Genomic DNA, 21,004 nt, shown 5'->3' on the forward strand with positions numbered 1-21,004 from the left:
ATGGACTAAACAACTAAACACCCATTTAAAAAAAGACTCACACTACACCAAGTGCTGTACAAATACAAAGTAAAAGAATAAAATTTGCCTGATAGATTTCACACATTAAGTAACAAGAAGATTCAGTTTTACTGCTTTTCTTCCTGGCAGATTTCACACATTAAGTAACAAGAAGATTCATACATACTGCTTTTCCTCTGTGGAAGACAAAGCACCTCATAGGAAGGCAAAACATATTATTTCTGTTGGGAAAGGAACAAAACCTAAGGAGATATTTAATGAATCAGAACAACTTTGTGCAGCAAGTCAGTGGTGAAACAGTGATTAGAGGCCAGAGCGGGATAGAGTTATGTATGATTTTCTGTTTCTTTTATACATTCGGTCTGAGGGCTTTTTCTTTTATGGCAGTATTCCACATACCCCCCGACTCTTTTCTTTTATATACAGCTCAGGGACCTGCATCCTTCTTTATACTGTACAGAACAATCTAGAGCTAGGTTGGGCAGAGGCTCCCACTCGTCAGAGAGATTTTTATGCCACTGAGGTCTCCCTGAGATTGGTCCCACACCCTCCTGCAGCACTGTGACTCCCAGGGCCCACAACCAGTCTCCTGGAAAGCAGCATAAACCAGGCCCACAAATGGGAGTGCTGAGTTGGGTTTCCTAGGGCACAACCAGCTGCGGGGGAAGGACAGGCACAGGGATCCAGCCAGCACGGGGCAGTGGGGGCACGTCAGTCAGGGAGGATTTGCTCCTTCTCTGATGTAGGTGCCTCAGGCCATTGACCAGCCAACCCCACAGTGCCCTGCCCATGGCTCCACTTCCTCAGACTTCTCAAGGACACAGGCAACGGCCAAGGATTTTTGTGTCAGTTCAACATCAAGCTCCTTCTTCTGCATCAGATCTTAATTCTTCATGCCTGGCTTTGGCTGTCAGGGTGGCATGAAGGGCCTTTGGGCAACTTTGAGAATGGCCCTCCCAGTATTTTGCTTGTTTAAATAAAATCTTCCTCTGGCACATTATTTCCAGCTGGTGAAGCTGCTTACTGCACAACTCTGATGGATGTTTCACTGTGTGAAAGGGGGAACAAATCCTTGACCCTGCGAAGTGTAAAGCCCTGACCTAATGCTTGATTAATGAGTCATGGGTTGGAGACGTCTGTCAGGGTTGGGTATCTGCCCCTCGAGTACCTTCACAAGTCACTTCATCTTTTTTTCCAGAGGAGTCTGGCTGGTAAGCCTGCGTGATTGCAGATTCATCATCATACCTCTGCTCCCAAGTTCATGTCCTTCCTTCTCAGAGTACCCTAAACCCTCTGCAGTGCGATTTGGGGAAACAGACCTTCTGTATCATGTGCTGCAATATGCCAGGAGTTTCTGTAGCCTAATCAACACAAGGGAGTTTTATACTTGCCCTTGCTTTTATTTTCTTCCTGTAAACATGCTTATTTTACTTTCTTGCATCCTTCTATTTGTATTCCCCACTAATTCTTCTTCCAGAAGGAAATCTGTTTATAAGATGAGCTGTCAGATGTCATTAGATATTATCAGGAAACTATGTTGTTACGTTGTAAGAACATGCATATTTCAGGGCACACTGATCCATAATGTTTGCATATTTAATACATATTTGCATTTATGAATCTTCATGCCTTTTGGAGCATTGCCAGTCATGGAACTGCCTGACTGTGGAGAGAAAGTAGGCAGCCAGAAGGGAAAGGGTACAGTGCCTGATCACCTGTCTCATTTGGTACAATAAAACTCATTGTTAGCTGGTATTTCTAAAACTGTGACTTTGATACAAGCACAACCAGAACTCCTCTGCCATTGTTTTAAAAATAGTTAATGTTCAACACCTATCAAATGGTATTTAGTTGAACTTAACTATAAAATAATAATAATAAGCACTATGTCTTTTTACAATAATATTATCACCTGTTGTTTCTTGGTAAAACAGAATTACTTGAATTTCACATTAAAAAAAAGAAAGTAACTCATAACAGCTTTGGAAGTCAACAGTGTAAAATATGGAATGTGTCTTTATTGCTTAATAAAAGGTGTAAAAACAGTTAACAACTTTGCTACTAAGAATTAAATCAACCATGTATGATGTTGTACAACACTCCTTTGTGCACATTAGGTTATTTTTTGCTACTGTTCCTCTAATTTAGTAGAGTTTATAAAAGTAGGTTTTATTTTGTTTTTGACAACAAAAATCAATTTTTCATGATGCTAGAACATTTCTTTATGTAACATAAATCTCTGTGTATATGTATGTACTCACACATGAAAAAAGGGTAGATGTGCAAAGAAAGGTAGCCTCGTAGTTAAGACTCAGGTCTTCAGAGGCAGGAGATCTCTCCTACTTTATGTATTTTCTTTTGACCTTAGGGATAAAAGTAAATGTTGTTCAGTTTCTTTCCTTATCTATAAAATAGTGATTTAAATATGCTCCTGTCTTGTGGAATCATTGTTTGGTGTAAGTTGTTTCCTCTGGCAGTAAACTGCCTGATACATACTGATTAATAGTTATTTTGTTTATTACCCCATAGAACATCATCAATAAGAAATCTAGTCAGTTGAGAGCATTCTTTATCAACAGGAATTAACTGACCTCCATTTGCACTATATGTGATGCCCTTGAAAGTGGTAATTTCTCTCCTGCAGTGGTGTTTACGTGGCTGGTTGCATGATCAGCCAGGTCTGGAAACTGACCTTATTTAAAGGTAATATGGCCAAACTCAAAAGCAGAAAAATGCTTTTGGCTAGATGACTTACCCAGTCTTGCTTTAATGGTCCTGGAAGGGAGCAGACAGAAACTTGCAGACTGGGACGAAAGGGAAGGTAACGCTCATGTTTTCACAATGGTATGTGGATTTAGTCTGTCTTAAACTGACCATGAAACTTCACCCTAATGAAAGTGTGTTATGGAAGTTTATATACTGCAAATATCTATTTGAAGACTCCCTGGGTTTGAAGACTTTTATTGGGTTTGCTATTACATTGATGTTTTTTGCTGTCTCCTTTCCCTCTGTGCTGCTGTATAAAACACACATGCAGGCACCATTAGTGCAGATGACTGCACAGAAGGACAGCTATCTCCAACAGATTCAGAAGCATGTTGCATTTCAGGTTAACTGTGAGAGGGTAGAAAAAAAGACCATTTTGCATTTCATGTCCACTTTAAACAGATGATGACAATTTAAATACAACAGTAAATCAGGATTTACATCCGGATTAAGAAAGTATATGATAACTTTTTTAAGAAATAGGACATTGTGTTAGCACGTCTGGGCTGTAACAAGCATGTTTATTTAGTGTTTATATTGTAGTCTTGGCCAGGGCCGGCTGGGGGAGAAGGCCTCAGCGCGGCCAAGTCAGATATAGTATTGTACTTTCTGAACCCTTTCTAATAACCAATGGTGTGAAACAAGGCTTTGTTCTTGCACCAACCCTATTCACAATCTTTTTCAGCATGATGCTCCAAAGGGCCACGGCAGACCTCGATGATCAAGATGGTATCTACATTTGATACCGTACTGATGGAAGCCTATTCAACCTAAGGCAACTAAAGGCCCACACTAAGACCTTAAATCATCTTGTCCGGGAGCTGCTTTACGCTGACAACAACACCCTCATCACCCACATAGAAGCAGCTCTGCAGCATTTAACTTCCGGCTTTGCTGAGGCTGCTGAGTTTTTTGGGCTGGAAGTCAGCTTAAAGAAGACAGAAGTCTTCTATCAACCTGCACCTCAGGAAGTCTTCCATCATCCCCATATCACCATTGGCAAATCAGAGCTCAAATCAATCCAGCAGTTTAATTAGCTAGGTAACATCATCTCCTCAGATGGTAAGACTGATGGATTGTTGTAAGACAACAGGTTAGCAAAGGCATATAGAGCTTTCAGAAAACTCCATAAAAGAGTCTGGTGAAATAAACACTTGAAGAAAACTACCAAGATCAGTGTTTACAAAGCCATAGTGTTGTCTACTCTCTTATATGGTTCCGAATCATTTAATCATTTACCACCACCACCTGTGACTCCTAGAACGCTTCCATCAACACTGTCTCCGCACAATCCTAAACATCCACTGGTCAGATTTTGTGACTAATACATCTGTTCTAGAACAGGTAGCAGTTATGAGTATTGAGACCATGTTGCTGAGAACACAGTTGCGTTGGGCAGGACACGTCTCCAGGATGAAGGACCACCACCTCCCCAAGATCATGCTTTATGATGAACTTACCACTGGCTACTGCAAGAGAGGAGCCCTGAAGAGGAGATACAAGGACTCCCTGAAACAACATCTCAGCCTTGACCATATTGGCCTTTATTACTCGTCTACTCTGGCCTCCAATCGGGAGGCCTGGAGACACATCATCTGTAACGCTACTGCTTCTTTTGAGAATGCATACAGGATCACTCTCGAGGAGAAAAAACAATACAGAAAGAACTGTGTCTTGTCGATACCACCTAAGGAGTCTTTCTGTTGTGCCTTTTGCAACCTGACTTGTCTATCTCGCATTGGCCTTTTTAGCCACCAGCGTGCTTGTAGCAAATGTGGGTAGAGCCCTTCCCAAATCTTCACTCACGAAGCCTAGCCATGATGATGTTGTAGTCTTACAGAAAAACTTACCAGTCTGGGACCCTGTGGGATAGTTCATAAATATCCCCAAAGGGTTGACAGACTCAGGACTATGCAGCAAAACAGACAAACCAGCAGTCAAGGGATGGTGAAAGCACACGCAAGGTAGCAGACAGTTAGATATGCACAAATCGCATGCAGTTAGAACCGGTGAAAAACAGACATGCATGCATACAGTGCCTTCTTTACAAATGAACTGCACAGAGATTCAGCTTTGGTCACCTCAGGATAACTTTACTGGAAATCTGAGCACCACGTGGCCAGTGCGGAGTTTTGATGGAGTTTAACGTGGCATCATGCCTGGGAGCACCATCAGTGGGCTGGGACAGTTGACCTCGATTTACACAAATCCCCCATGTTGTGAAATTGCTCTTACAGTGTAGGTGGAAGAGAGAGGAAAGCTGCCACTATGCGCCTGTTCTGCATTTGGGTTTTTTTATTAAGATCTTGAAGATTATACGTTTCATTTGGTTTCCTTTTTACTTTCATTTAAATATTGTATAATACTGCAATAAGAATGTGTAATGAGCTTCAACCATGTACTGTGTTTTGCGTATCATAATCCACAGTTCCAACTTGCATGAAATGTCCTCCTAGAGCCATGGAAGTTGCTGCTCCTACTACAGGGTCAAAATTAAGGTGAAAAAGTGATGTTCCAGTGCTGTTTCATAGCCCGAGCTATGGAAGGCTTCCCATACCAATCTTTGTGGTATTGCTGTTTCCAAAGGCTGAACTGCAACAATTTTAGCAAATTGTTCCATTCTGAGAAGAGGGTTGCTATGGAAATGAGCAGGGCTAACATCTCTGACAACCCTACTAAGAGCGCTATGCAAGGGGCGGGGGGAATTTAAGAAAGTAGAGGGTGTAGGGGATTAACATCTTTCTCTAAATCTGTTCGCTGTTCCTGTGGGCTTCAGAATTTGGCCCACTGGATAAAGACTGGGGTGTTTTTTCAGTGTGTTCTACAGAAATTTAGTGCAAATTGAATTAAAGAAGATGGGAGCAAATGATTTTGAAAGCGATCTCTGTGAGTAAGCTTGCATAGACATAAACATCTTTATTGAATTATTTTTTATTAATAATGTCTAGCAGAAAGATATGATTGTAATGGAATTGAAAAGGTTATTGAAGTATAACATTTTACATGTTTTTTTGGGATAGTTACAGTTTGCTCAAAACCTGAAGCAACTGTGGTGTTCAGAGCATTTGGATGGAAAAATATTGCTATGGCAACAAATTACTTTTATATTCACATAAAGCAAAAATAGATCTCTCTCTCCCTTTGTGGGAAGCACATATTTTAAAGTGCATGAAAGATTAAAGGTGATAGGCAGAAACAGCTGCATGAATATATTTTCATTTTTCTTCTTTTGGTTTATACATATTTCTGTATAAATCTGAAATGCAGAAATAATTTGCAGCAAGAAGTATTTTGCAGCAAGAAAATAAAAACAGCTTAGGAAAAGGAAAAGTATCATATAGTCAGAACTTTTTATTGCAGTGTAGCAGCATCAGACTTTAGTTGACTAAAACAAAGCATTCCTAGTGTCACTCAAAAGGAGAGAGACAATATTCTCTTTTCTGTATGTACTCAGAAAACTGATATCACATTGTGTCCATAATTGAAGAATGAGAATTTTTTTTTTTTATTTTTCATCATTCAGGCACTTTATCAAAGTCAAGGAATAGACCTAGTTCCAAGATTACTTATTGCTTCATTTTAGTTGAGTGATGATATTGGTGGTTTTTTTTTATTTAGAAGGCACAAAACTTTTACTTTTGTGGGGTAAAGAGCTTCTGGTACATCTATACACCATAGTGTGCACCATCTGCAAAGGAAGTATAATATGTCTACATTGATATGTCAGATCTATCCTGAGGTTCCCTCTCAATTATTCTGAACCACGTGAGCTGTCTTACACCATCTGTATCTCTCTTCATAATGCACAGCAGAGCAGCCCACATTTTGTGCTTCTTAGCTGCAAAATAGAGGCCTCCTCGGAAGTAGTGTGTGAATTTCTTGGCTCTTTTTCCAGCTTATTTCTTCATACAGACAGAAAAGAGAGCTACTGGGGGTCAGAAGTGAGGAATACGAGGGAGTTTGTGGTTCAGTCACTTGCCGACCTTCCATTCTCAAACCTTCAACCTAAGCAGAACAAACTGAAGGATGAGACAGTCAAAAAGTGAATCAGGGTGAGTTGGAAGCATGGTAGTTTCAAACTGGACTGCTTTAGGGCAAATATAGAGGTTTATGCTATAAATAGACCTTCAGGTCTGGATTTGAGGACCACTTTAAAACTAACCCAAAGTACCAAGAGCCTCACATCCCTTCTGTAGAGAGGAGAGTCTGTAAAGTATTTGAAGGGACCACTACACTGAAGTTCACATTGCCCCTGCTACGAAAGTTTCAAAGAGGACATTTTAGGGTGAGAACAGGAAGTCTCAAGATGTAATCAATGAATATAGAAAAGGAAATGAAAGAATCAGTGCTTCTCTGCAACACTTCGTGTGTTTTTTCTGCAGTGCTTAATAGGAGGGTTCTACAGAAAAATTTGGGGCAAACTGGCTCACTCAGGGCAAGCTCTTTATCTCATACACTAACTTCCCAAGCAATGTTTTCGAGGCCCAAAGAAGTAATTTTTATTTTGTGGTTCTTTTCCTTTTTAGCTTGAATTGCCTGAAATAACCAACTACCTGCATTGCAGCTTTCTGCAGTTTGTTTTCACAGTATGAAACAAGGTGCATGGTATCCCCAGACTTATGTGAGGAGAGTTTGAGGACCTAAAGCTGGGATTGTTGTAAGCCACTCCTAGTGCAGTTATACCTCTGCTTCCTGTTACAGACTGTCCCTGGAGTGAGGTCTCTCCTAAGCTGTCCCTGTACGTCTTTAAGAGATCCAGAGTAACCCCAGATATGTTCTGAGTCAAGTAACATGAGTGAGCAGAGATCCAATCCTTTAGCTTTGTCTGTGGTTCACTTCAGAGCTGTGCTGGCACAATTTGAGCATAGAAATCTCAGTCATTGATCAGAAGGAGGCATGGGCCAGGGACTGTCTCAATGGAAGCATGGGTGCAGCCATCCAGTACAGAGGGGAAGAGGGTTCTGTCTCCATTGGTTATCATGTCCCAGTTGGCCTCAGTGCCAACATGGTCCCAAGTACATCTAATTTACTGCTGTTGGCTGCAATATTAATGCCACTAGACATGGTGTCACAGTACTGTGGTCAGAATAGGCCAAAAAGAGAGTTGTATCCCATTTTTTAAAAAAGTTTCTGTGGCTCATTTATCCCAGGTTTGGAAAGAAAATGAAGTTGAATGGGTTCTACAATGAAACCCAGCCTGGACAAAATTCCAGTAGTTATGTTTTCTGTCAACATTGTCAGAAAATATATACTGGACTTCATCCATGGCTACATTGCTTTGAGTACACAACCATTTTAAAAGTTGGGTATATCCATACAATCCAAAATTATGCCTTTGAATACTGTGTTGACATACCCTCAATTACACTGATGCAAGCTTCTTTGCATCGAAGAAACAGAAGTGGGCTAGAGATATTTTTATACATGCAACCCAGAAAGGGATGGAAGAGACGTCATGTTATCCTTCCTTAATATGGTCCTCAGAACTGCAGGACTCTTGGTTTCTGTATATTACCCCTATTTTAGTGTGTGTGTGTGTATGTGTGCAGCTGAATTTTTGACCTCTGTGCCCTGGGTTTGGTTGCATTCAGAGATGTGAAATGCAAATTTTGTCATGTTACCAGTTTACAATAAATGATAAAGGTCTTGCATACCTTGCTGTGTCCTGTGGCCTTTTTCTGAGAAAGAAAGGAATTGCATACATTTCTTTTCAATTTCTGTGTCTTTTTTCTCTCTAAGAAGAAAGATTGAGGAAAGCATGCAGCAGAACAGAGAGTGTACGCATATAAATTAAAACATATCTGAAGTAATTTATCCTATTTTGTAAGGAGAAGTGTGTCAGAATGAGTTACAAATCTACCCTAATCTAATCTTAGTTGTTTAGTCACTTGTACCTGTTCTATTATCTCTCACCATTCTTAGTGTGTAGTTTTCTGGAGTCATTCATCTTCTGCTTTTTTTTTCACTTAAGAATGAATAGAGTTGGATGTGGCTGTTTTGCCTCTTCTGTCTGCATACACTCCAAATGAAGATGAGACTACAGTGTTTTAGCAAAGTGGAGCATGGGCACACAGTGATGTTCTCACTGTTAGGTTCTCTACCAATGAGAAGTCAAACATAGGGGGTATTCACAATTAGTGATTCTTCCTATTATGTCAACCAAAATGCAGACCTTGCCACATATTACCTCTAACATAACATTAATAATACACCATTGTATGGTAAGTCTTCTTCTGCTTTAGGCATAAACCAGTATGGTGGAAAGCAAGGAATTCTGGAAAAAGATTGTGACTTCCATAGTCATTTTTAACTCTGTTGTTGGTGTAATCTAACAGGACTGCTGCACAAGTGGTTTTTGTTGAGTTTTGCTTAAGCAAGTTCTTGCAGAACAATGAACAAAGGGATTTGGGGATTTATAAATTCTGTTATAAATACAGTGGCATTTCCACGACCCTGTTTAGAAGAGTAAAGCTTCTATTTGTCTCCTGCTGATTCTGTCAACATTCACACAGTAGAGTTCAGTAGAAATCCCTTAGGTATTCAAGCGTCAGATCACAAAGTCATTTCTGCCTTTTAAAGAAAATACTGTATTTCAAGAAACTGGGACTTTTGGGAATATGCCTCTGAAGTGGAGACGACGCAGGAATGCAGATGTAAAGGACTGAAGGGCTGGGCACAGAAGTGAAAAACAAGTAAAATAGGCAGACAATATATATATTTATATATCTTCTGAGTTTAGTTCTCCAGTGAAAATCTCCAGCAACTCCAAAACATGTACAGAATTTCCTGGAATAGGTTAGATTAAAATATATGCCTACCTGAAAATGAAATGAACTGCAGTAAAGAGAGAAGAGTTGGGAAGGAAAAATAAATGAGATCATGATTTTTTCCTTCCCTGTTTTAACAAATATTAATCCTTTGGGTTACTTCAGACACACTTCCACAAAGTCTATTATTACAGAATCCAATTACTGATTTCATGTCTTGGTTTCCAAATGATACACGGTTCATGCAACTGTGCTGCCTTGTCTTTTGGTCACTCCTTTCTCCAGTAATTTTGTAAAATGCTGGATGATTTTAACCAAAAGGGCAGACAGGTAATAGGTTCACAGGTACCATGTTCCAATGTGCATGTGAAACTCAGTACGATTAGAGGGAAGAAGTGCAGACCCACCACGGGACAGGCAGTTATAACTAAGCCTTTTACCATTTGGCACTTCCATGTCTTTTCTGCTCACCAGGGCCTGGATACAGGTGTGTGTGATGCTGAGGGTCAAGTAGAACACTGGAACTATGAGGTTCATATGAAATAGAAAGTGGAAAGCTGGTTGTTACACACACAGATAATAGCTGAAATATAAAAGAGGGGCATAAGGTAAGCGTGCTGCAATGCTGGTGCCTGTAGGACAGTTCAGGCACAGCTTACTCCCTGATGAAGCAACCTTGAGGCTTTATAGGCATAATGGCACAGAGTAATGGCAGAAAGAGTCTAAAGGATGGAAATCATTGCTACTTATATCATAGACCTGATTTTTTTTATTATGTTTTTTTTTTTTTTTTTACCTAAAATTGGTTCTGAATTGCAGGAACAGTAGAGGAGAGGGTCGGGATGGAGTAAGGTGCACCTCCCTTTTGCTAATCTGTAGTCATTTTGCAGTATATCACAGTCTGAAAACTGCTGAAGCCTACCCTATGACCCTAAAAGGAATTCTTCTCAACCTGGGATTGGCAAAACACAGCACATTCCATCTGTGTTCCTTCCCCACTTTGGTAAATAACAGTTTCCCGTAGAAGAGCTTTTGTTATTCATATAGCACTGACAAAGATAATTTGTGGCAAGAAGGATTATTTCTTAAATTAGAATTTGGATTTGGTTGTGTGGGATAAATTCTCATAATTGCATGATAAGGACAGGGCTAATACTGATTCTTTATAATTTTCCTTTCATACTATCTGTACAACTTGAAGTAGCAACTCTAACCCTTGGATTTTCATTTGTGTAATTGAGAAGATGGGAAATTTTTCTTGCTCTTTCAAAATACTTTTTAAAAGATTTTTTCTATCTTCATCCTTTTGAAAAGGTGTGTGTATATATACTGAATTTCTTTCTCCAATTGGCTTAACTTTTGGGAGCCAGCATTAATTGAAATTTCACACCCTTCAGTGATTCTTTTCGTGTCTTTGCAAAGGGGACATACATTTTTAAAGCTTCCTGTGAAAAAGCCTATGATAGGATATCATCTGGAGATGAAAACATTCAAAGTCCCTATTTCAAATCCCATTGCAGTAGAATATTTGTCAGACCCTGTTTGTTGCTAGTGTTGAAATGCATGTAATTTCCTGCAAGGGAGAGTTTTGGAATGTGAGACTACAGCAGTAATGAAGAAAATTTGTATGGTGGTTGAGCTGATAGTGGGAGTGAGAGAACTCTGCATTGTAAAGCCAACACAATGCAGGCATTAGTATTCAGACGAAATCTAGGCTTCTGTGAAGAGGCTGTCATGCAGTCAGTTTGTCAAGATAAAACCTCACTGTGTTCACACACTGTGTGAGTGGCTCAGCAGCATTTCAGAGGTGAAGTGCCTGTACTTTTTGGAACGTTGGCACTGTTCACCCTTGACATGGGGTGCTCTTTTCTATAGTAGGAGAGTTTTTGGTTGTTGCTCCCTGTCTACACAGACTCCTGCCTGTGTATTCCAAAGATAGATGAGCACCGTTTAACTGATTTTCATTGAATGGTATGAATTTAGGCTTTTTTTAATCCTGTTTAAAATAGATGTAGCAGAACACTTTATAAAATCAGAGCTTAAAATTAATTTTACTTGGCCTCCTAGCATTAGTAGTTGCTGTTGCATAGTTACAGCAGCACTTTTAAGGCTCTTAGGATGCTGGGCCACAGACTGGGTGCCTGTTGTGCAAAGCAGTGGTAAGCTACAAACAATAGAGCTTACAATTACAACTCAGTAGTCTTTTGCATGCAAACATGAATGGCCATGCTCCAGGGACTGGGTGTTTCCTTGGCATGGTGCTGTGCCCAAGGAAGGAAAACTGTACTGGCTCAGCTAATTCAGTTATTCAATTTCCAGTACAATTGTATTACCATCGTGTAACTGTATCAAGACAAATACTTTATAACTCACATTGGTAGAGATCAGTGTGCTCATGTCTACCATAAAGGTGGCCTGGGCTGTGATTCAGGAAACAGCACAGGGTTTCTGGTAGATAGGGTAGTAAAGGAAATGGGGAGAAAATTCTGGGTAAGCAGCAGTCTTAGACAGTGGTCTAAACACTGTAATTTGTGGTGTCAAGATGGATTCTGTACTCATTTACCAGCCTTCACTTGGCATATTGCATGTCAGGGAGACAGGGATAAGGCTAGGAAGTCACTCCATACTCTCTGCAGTCCCCCGCTGCCTCCTTTTGATTCAGTGTCTTTGTTCATCAGCCTGCTTGAGCAGAGGGGACCAAGGCAAGCTTCAAAGGGAGCAGAATGTGGAAAAAGATGTGCTTAAGTCTGCTCGGAAAGAATTCCTTCATAGCAATGTCTATGTTCTGCAGTAGGAAAATGGGAAATTTCTCCCAAACAAAAAAAAAAAAAAAAAGATTTGTGGTTGCAATAATTTTAACCAAGTATCTGAGCTGCAGCCCAGGGAGTTCTCCTTTCACCTCTGCTCTATGGAGGGATTCTACTAAGCTTGAGAGGCAGCAAAAAATAACTTTCTCTGATTAACAGGTGAACTAGTTTTGATGTATGCTCTCAGGTCCTCCTGCGCCATTATCTGCCTGAAATCCACAGCATCTGCTTTCTATCTGGTGAAAGTACGGCCACAAAAACTTAGCTGAGTAGTGGGTGGTGAAATGAAATTTAGAATACATCCAGCTGCTAAAAATCATGTTTCTCTAGTGTATTAGTGTTCTTTGAAAGTACCTTCAAACTAGTGTGGAAAGAAGAACAAATGGACATAGTTCTATTCTTCTGTAAAGGTTCGATAAAAGTTTTTTACAGGAGTTTTCGGTAAACTTAGAAACCACAGAGTGATATATGAAGTCTTGTTGTGGAATTAAAACAGACTAATACATAGAGAAAATGGTTGCAGTAATAAGCTGTCCATTCTAGGCTGCAGATGCTCATGGTTTGTTGTCCTGTGAGCTGAAGCGATGGCAAATGTATTCATAGGTTAAATAGTCAGTAGTTAAATATGTTAATTACATCTATAAACATAAATATAACCTGTCAGATAAGTAATTGGATGACAAGGCAAACTAAGCATTCCCATTCAAATTTTACCCTATATTTTAAATAGTTGAGCAGGTTGGAGAATTGCCTCTATGTTTGTACATCAACCGAGTCCTCAGAAAGCAGGACACAAGAGTAAAGGGGCTGATGGGTTTTTTTGGCTGCTGAGACTGAGTCAGTGCAGGCCTGATCTTCCTATAATCTGTCAAGACAGCAAGATTTGTCTAATTGGTTTGTTCTGCAAGGGTTTGGATCTGACCACATGTAGGTAACCTGTTTAGCCCTCTTCAGAATCACACGAGGGCTTGTGATGAGAAGTATCAAACTGAAGGAGTGCAGGACAGGAGATGAGAGTGGGGGAAAAATAAGTTCTCTGGAAAATGGTTAGAATTATTTCTGTATAAATATTCTAAATCTAACAGCTGGACAATAGCTTTCTCCTTATTGACATGACAAGCCTATTGCCTGACCAACGTCGATTGATTTAGAGGACAATTATTTTCCCATTGACATCAGTGAGATCTGACTAGATCCCTAAATACTTCTGCGTAGGATTGGTGCCACAGCAGATTTAATAAAGTTGGCATTTATATTCTCGGGAAGAATAGAACAGCAAGACACAGAGGATGCTATACAATCAAAAGTCACATAGAACAGCTAGAAACAAGAACAAAAAGCATGTCATAAAATAGAATTGAAGTAGCCCGTTTTTGTAGAAGGTAGCAAATATTCTTAAAACAGAAAAAAACAAGTAGTGTGAAAAAGATAAAAGGCTAATATAAAATAAGTAAGATTAATTTTAAACAAATAAGCCTTTTTTGTTGTTTTGAAAGCGTACATAATACATACCTACTGATACATGTGTCAGTAAGTGTATTTTGTGATATTTAACATGTGGCTGCCTTTTGTAGTTTTTTGAGTTTTTCTCAGGCTGGGGGGAGGGAGAGAGAGCAATCCCAAATTTATTCTAAATAGGGTGATTGTAGAGATTATCACTTCCAGAAATTCAGGAGGCCAGAGACATTCTTCCTCTCCCTCCTGTGGGTCTGTCATAGTGTTACCTACAGGTTCCCCCAGATTTCAGTCATGTTCTGCAATCAGAGCCAGACCTCCAGGCAGGAGGCACCTCTGGCTTCTGCCACTGCAGCACTTGCTCTGTTTCTAGGATAAAACTGTGACCTGTAGAAAAGTTTATGAGCCACTACTGACATGATATGCTCTAAATTAATCTGATTTTATCTGTTTTAGTTAATGATACTTTAAAATTTGGTAGTCAGTAGAGAATAACTGCACTTCTAAGAATTCTCAGTTTTCCAACTGTATAACTTAGAGTTTGTAATTAAAAGAAAGGCATCTTTACTTTCTGCGAAATAATTTTTTGGGCCTCCCAAGATGTGAATTATATTGAAAGATGGAACATCTTACAATTAACACCAATTTACATGCATATGAGTTCTCCATGTTAGTGGAATCAAATCCACTCATCCATGTGTCTCAGAATCTATACTGCTAAGAGATAATTGAGGTTTTTCTATAATATAGATGAAAGGGAGGGGTGAAAAAGGTGGTTTTGTTCCATCTTTTTCACTTTTGAATTGGACAGTCTCTGTGGTGAGTTATTTCTGCAGCTACTTTGTTCAGTGTTGTCTGTGGCCACATATGCAACCTTGACTCTGCCAAGGTCATTCTTGCCATGGAAGATCATTTGTGTAAAAAGGCAGAGGCATGTTGCATTTACCCAAGGCGTGAGTGTGGAACCAAACAGCTTATGGGAGACCCTTCTGCAACAAGACCAAGCTCCATTTTTCCCAGAGTCCTTCCAGGAAAAATGAAAACCTTTAATGTCACTTACAAATCTGAAACCTCTATATTATATTATTACAAAAATATCTTTTTTCATCTCTTGCTCTAGTTCACCAGGAGTGGACTCTGAAAGTTTTTTTGATTCATCAAAATCTTATAGGTCATGATTTCAAACACATCTACTTTTCATAAACATTTTCATTTGTCCTGGTTTCATCTAAGAGCTACTGTAGGAGAGAATTCTTCTGAAGAGCATGAATGACTGTTCTAATATGGGACATATATTTCAGATTCTAGTCAGGTTTAATATCTGTCTAAGCAACAACGGTTTTCCCTTCCCTTAGAAACTTGGATTGATGATATCCTGCATGGAGCAATGCTTTGACATTGAATTTCTCTGATGATTTTACCATATAAGAAGCTATAGGTCACTTTATTCACCAGTTGGTCACTATTCTGTTGTCTTATCTTATTCCAATAAAGAAAAAAAGTGGAGAAAAAAATGAGATATTTTCTTTTGCCAATCTTTCTTATAATTTCAGAATATTATGTTACTGAATTTTTTATGCCCTATATCCTATATCATTCCTTAGGCCAAGGACACTGAGTAGGACAGATTGCACAAGAAGGAGAATTACTATTCTTTGTCATCAGTTATAGTCCTGCTGGGAACTTTGAAATTTCCCTTTGGTTTCAGAAGTGCGTTCTTTATTTTGACTTTAAAAACCATTTTTATTCCAGAAAGCATTTCCTACAGCAGACTGTATTTTTCTCATCTAATATATTGTTTTATATAAAGTGACTGGGGAATTGGTAGTGAGTTTACTCATGAGAAATAAATTGCTAATAACTCCTATGAATTTTTTTTCTCTTTCCTATTGTGAAGCTTGTTTTTTTTAAGGACTTATATATCAAAACTATTTTGGATATTCATTTGACTTAGAAACTTAATGTTCAGGATGCTGTAGCGAAAGGTGACTTGTAACTTTTTACCTTCATGCATCAACAAATATATTTTTTACAGATCACATCACATTTGTCTGTTTATGAGGACTACCTTGCGATCTTATTTGTTTTTCTTAGGCTAAGTTGTGCCAGCATCACTGAATTGAGTAGAAAGGAATGGAGACCACTTTCTAGGTTTTATACCAACATAAAATTACTTCATATTCTACTAAAGTGGCTGAGAGATTTTGACCCTTCTCTAGAGCAGGAACATACTGTTCCGTACTAATGAGAAAAATCAGCATGTAGATATTAAAGTGTCTTTGTGTATTAGTGGAACACACACACATGCAAAGACAGCGCCACCTAGCAGAGGTCTGTGGTGCCACGTGCTCTTTCCGACCAGGACACAGTTAATTTTTGCAGGAATGGCATGGCCAGGACCTGGAGGTTATTCTAAACCACCTCACAGTCACTTCTGGGGATAGGGGATGGGGGAAGGGGTCCCTTCTTGGTCAGGCAGAGAGAACAGTCAGGTATTGTCAGGGATGAGCACCACGTGTGAATCATTTGTTTCTTCTCACTCTATTATTAGTATTGTTGTTGTTACTGTCATTTTCTTGTTCCACTGCTGTTTCCAATAAATTACTCTTTGCTCATGATATGTACCTTTTGTGCCTCCAGTTCCCCTGTCCATCCTGCTGCAGGGGGAGGGGAAGGGATGAGTGAGTGAGTGGTGCATGGTCTGGAGTGTGTCAGTGGGAACACTAAATTGGAGAATACCATGCCTAAACCATGACAGCCTTTATCCACTGTGGGTGGTGAGTGTCAGCCATCCAAACCTATTTCTTCATGCTTTTGGCTGAAGCATTTGGGACAGCAGAATTAAAAACTTTTCCAGAGTTAGCACATGTCAGGTGAAATAGTGTTAGAAAACGGTGTTAGAAGAAAAGCAAAATGTGAAATTAGGTTATGGGATTAGCTACATTAGAAAGTGAGGAGGCAAATAGGTGACATTGGGACCATGATAACAATGCAGTTGCCACCAAAATGAGTCCACCTTATGGAATGAATGACTGGCTGGCTGAACTCAACCAAACTGAACTATCCAGAGTAAAGAGTTAACAGATGATATGAAACTTACCTATTTGAATGTTTTTTGCAGAAAAATACTCAGATGAAGACACTGAGTATTTTTCAGGCAATAGCTGGAGACTGACTCTTTCTGGGTTGCCTAGAGATTTTTGAAAGCTGATGTACTACTGGCAGACCACGTCCTTTACGCATCTTTTTTAAAAATGCAAATAGCGGATCTATTTCCTTTTACTGTGATGCAGAAAACAGAGCTCTGACTTCCCACAGTTCCCTCTCCTCCATTTTATCCTGTACTTCATCCTCCTTGATATCTCATTTCCCTTCCACCCCCCACCACTTCTCTACAACAGCATCCAGGGCCAGGGCTCCTTTACTCCAGAGAGCAAATGTAGAAGTTTTGCATGAGTTCCAAATCTCTCACACATTGAGGCTTTTATGGGTTGGAATTCAGTCGATTTCTTGTCTGAGGGATACAGAGCTCTCACCAGAAGGGAAAGGACCCCCTTAATCAAACCTACACTTCAGGTGAAAAAAATCCCGTGAGCTCACTGAGCAAAACATAGTCTTTACCTTAGGCTAGCCTTAGTCACGTGCCGGAGAACAGGATTCCACTGGGATATTAACAGTCCCAAGTCTAAGTCTTTGATGACCTTGTATTTAATTTTGACCACTCTCACTATGTTGTTTAGCACTTCAGCAAGGAGATGAGATCACTCTACAGATCTGTCTTGTCCTAACTGATATACAGCGATGCACAGAGAATTGGATGCACAGATCATGTCAGTCAGTAATTGGCAGAGCTGCACCAACTTAAGATTTGGCCTACAGCATTTTGGCTAATATCTTTTATTATCTCCATATCCTGGATATAACTACCACTCACTGAACAGTTTTAGAACATCTATAAACTGAGGAGTATGGCAACTGCAGTGGTGGCTTCAGTACAAATGCATCCAGTGCCAGATTATGAATCCAGTCATGTTGGCATAAAGCCAGAGTAATTCTGTTGATGTCGTTGGAGTTACTTTGGCACTACATTATCCTGACACAGATCAAACCTTAGCTTACAAGTGGCTCCATACTGTTTTAAAATTTTTATGGATTCCCTTTTATCTTGCTTGTTATGTCCATATCATATTTGTTTGGTTTGGCTTAAAATAAGAATTCAGGATTTAGCCACAATCCTTCCTACTTTTATTTTTTTTGGTCTTAAGTCAGTTGTAGAGGGCTTTGTTTTGTTCTGAAATTAAAAGGTAAAAGCAAACAAGCCGCCATTCTTTCCTTTGTATGAAGTAGCAGGAAAGAGCTCCCATGCTTTGGATTTATGAGGGGTTTTTAAATTATTATCTTCTTTAGGATTAAAGGTATTGCAAAGTGAGCATCCTTTTGTCTGTTTTCGTCACAGCAAGAAGAACCTGGGGCTGTACAAACTGCTCTTTGCAGACAGGTTAAATTCTCGAGGTCTCTGAGACTAGGGCCTTGCAACTGCTGTGGCTGTCAGAAGTAATTCTGGCCAGAGACATTGCAGCCTTATATTCAGCATAATTAAATCAACCATTTGGAAATGTTTGTAAGTAAGGAACAAAACAATAGGCATTGAGGCTTTATTATTGAAAGCAGCTGCAGGAGAGGAAGTCCTGTAGCCAGGGGTTGTTTAGCAAATCCTACTCTGGACATTTTAGTTTAAATTCTCATGATCCTTTCTGTGAGGCAGGAAGTTATTTTGCATTTTGTCTCCTACCTTTTCTGCCACATCCGTCACTTAGGAATTAAATCCAGGAAAAAAAATTAGCATTATCAGAGGTCCCACTGCAATCCCACAGTCTGATGAGCTGAACATTGTAAAACGACCAAGGGGAGGCTGCAGTTGGGATTTGTTGCAGAAACTCTTGCCAGCTTCATTGAGGTTTGATGTACATATTTCAGTGGGCTGCAGTTGTTTACAGTGAAATCCTTCCTGCTTAGCTGTGGCACTGCTGCACCAACCAGACTTCCATGTTACTGCTCTGAGGTCGGGAGAGTAGGAGGGGGAAGGGAGAGTGGGTCAGACCACTCAACAGAATTGCACCATTAGAGTGTTAATGGAGAAAAATGGAATCCCCTCGAGGCCTTCATGTGGAGATATGTACTACTTAAATTCAATGCTTTTGTCTTTCCACTGACTGCAGAGAGTCTGTGGACTCCTTCCATGTTAATGCTGCATTGCTTGATGTGGTTCTCTAATGGGCACCTCCATTCTGCTTAAATCCAGTATTTGGCTGTCTGAGTGGAAAGGAGGCAGAACCAGAAGGAAATGTAAGGTGCCTCCATCTCCCTGGGATCCACACTGCAAACTCTCCTCCTGAGAAGACTTCAGGCAATATGAAATGTCAGTTCCCAACTTCAGCAGAGCAATTACAGCACTTCTCAGAGCACTTCATCAAAGAGACAATGGTTTTACTCAGCCTCTCTGCTCTGCAGTGTCTAATGACAAGACAGTAGGATATCTTGGGCAAAAACACCAGGCCTTTCAAAAATTCACTTTTTCCATACTGCTAATTAAAAGGTGAGGGACTGACCCCTAGCCCCTAGACCAACCCTATTTTGTACCCCCTCCATTATGGGCTTCCTCTTTATAGCAGTAAGACTTTGAGAAAAGTAGTCAGAGCACTGAAATATGGAGCCCGGGAATGAGCTAACAGCTAACAGCTACACAGTGTGGTGTACCTGAGGTTTGTGCCTGCCATGCTAAAGTGAAGAGGTCAAGGGAGTAGCCCCTGAACCATAGCTCAAGTGGCACAGTCTGGCTTGTGTCCATGCTACTTTGGGCTAAGCTATTCTTGGAGCAGGTTAGCTACATGCATACCACATAGCACTTGGCTTTAGCTCTTTTCTGATTCTTGGATGATGCTTCTGTGACCACACGCTGTGATGATATTTCTATGTGTTTTTTCAGGTCAGAGGAGGATTTTAATAATTATAAAAATACAAGATGGGAGAGTGTAAAGAAGACAGAGTCAGACTCTTCTGAAAAGTCTTCTTGACCATAACAAACATCTTTTTACTGCAAGTGTGATGAATACTCAAAGAGGTTGCCTGGAGAGGTTGTGAAGTTTCCATCTTTAGAGAGATTCAAAACCTGCCTGACCACAGTCCTGGGCAACCAGCTGTGGCTGACTCTACTCTGAGAAGGGTGTTGGACCAGACAAATTGCAGAGGTGCCTTCTAACCTCAATAGTGCTGTGATTCTGTGAGTGCCTATCACTGAATCATAGAATGATGTGGGTTGGAAGGGACCTTTAAAGGTCATCTATTTTAACCCCCACGCAATGAGCAGGAACACCTTCAACTAGATCAGGTTGCTCAGAGCCTCAGACAGCTTGAGCTTGGGTTTTTTTCCAGTCGTGAAGCATTAATCACCTCTCTGGGTAACCTGTTTGAGTGTTTTACCACTCTAATTGTAAAAAACATCTTCTTTATATCTACTCTGAATTGGTCTTCTTTTAATTCAAAACCACTACCTCTTATCCTATCACAACAGACCCTACTAAAACATCTATCCCCATCTTTCTCATAGGCCCTCTTAGAGTACTAACAGATCTGAGCACATTTAGCAGAGCTACAGTTGGAGGGGCAGTGGCCGCCTCACTAGTCTTGCTTGCCATGGCAGGTACCTGTACATCCCATGACTGGGTTGCTGCATAGGTCTCCCCACACTGCATCCACTCACACACAGGTATCTTCTTCAGGATTTCTGTAGCATATGAATTTAGCACCTTTTTTTTTTCATGGAGGCCCTAATACGCTGGACAGTTGCTTTTTTTTTCCCTTGCCCTTACACAGATTAGATCACCCATCTCTTCCCAAACTTTTTCTGTGGATGTTGTTACTGTATTTATGCATGCAATTTTCTTTTCACTCATTCTCTCATCTGCTCCGTCATAGCCGTTCTGTCATTTTGTGGTTTTGAGTGTCTTTTCAGAGATGTATTCTTGGCATGCATTGTGCAAGCACATGCAGTAGTGCAGAAGATGCAGGGTTAGAGAGAGATGCTTCCGGCAGTTTAGAATACCTCCTCCAAGCTGGGCAGCTGTGCCATTTCAGCTTATTATCAGGTTATTGGCTTTTGTTTCAGGATTTGATGATGCTTCCATACGT

The sequence above is a fragment of the Corapipo altera genome, unplaced genomic scaffold, assembly GCF_003945725.1.
Source record: "Corapipo altera isolate COAL_440 unplaced genomic scaffold, ASM394572v1 0, whole genome shotgun sequence".
Lineage (NCBI taxonomy): Eukaryota > Metazoa > Chordata > Aves > Passeriformes > Pipridae > Corapipo > Corapipo altera.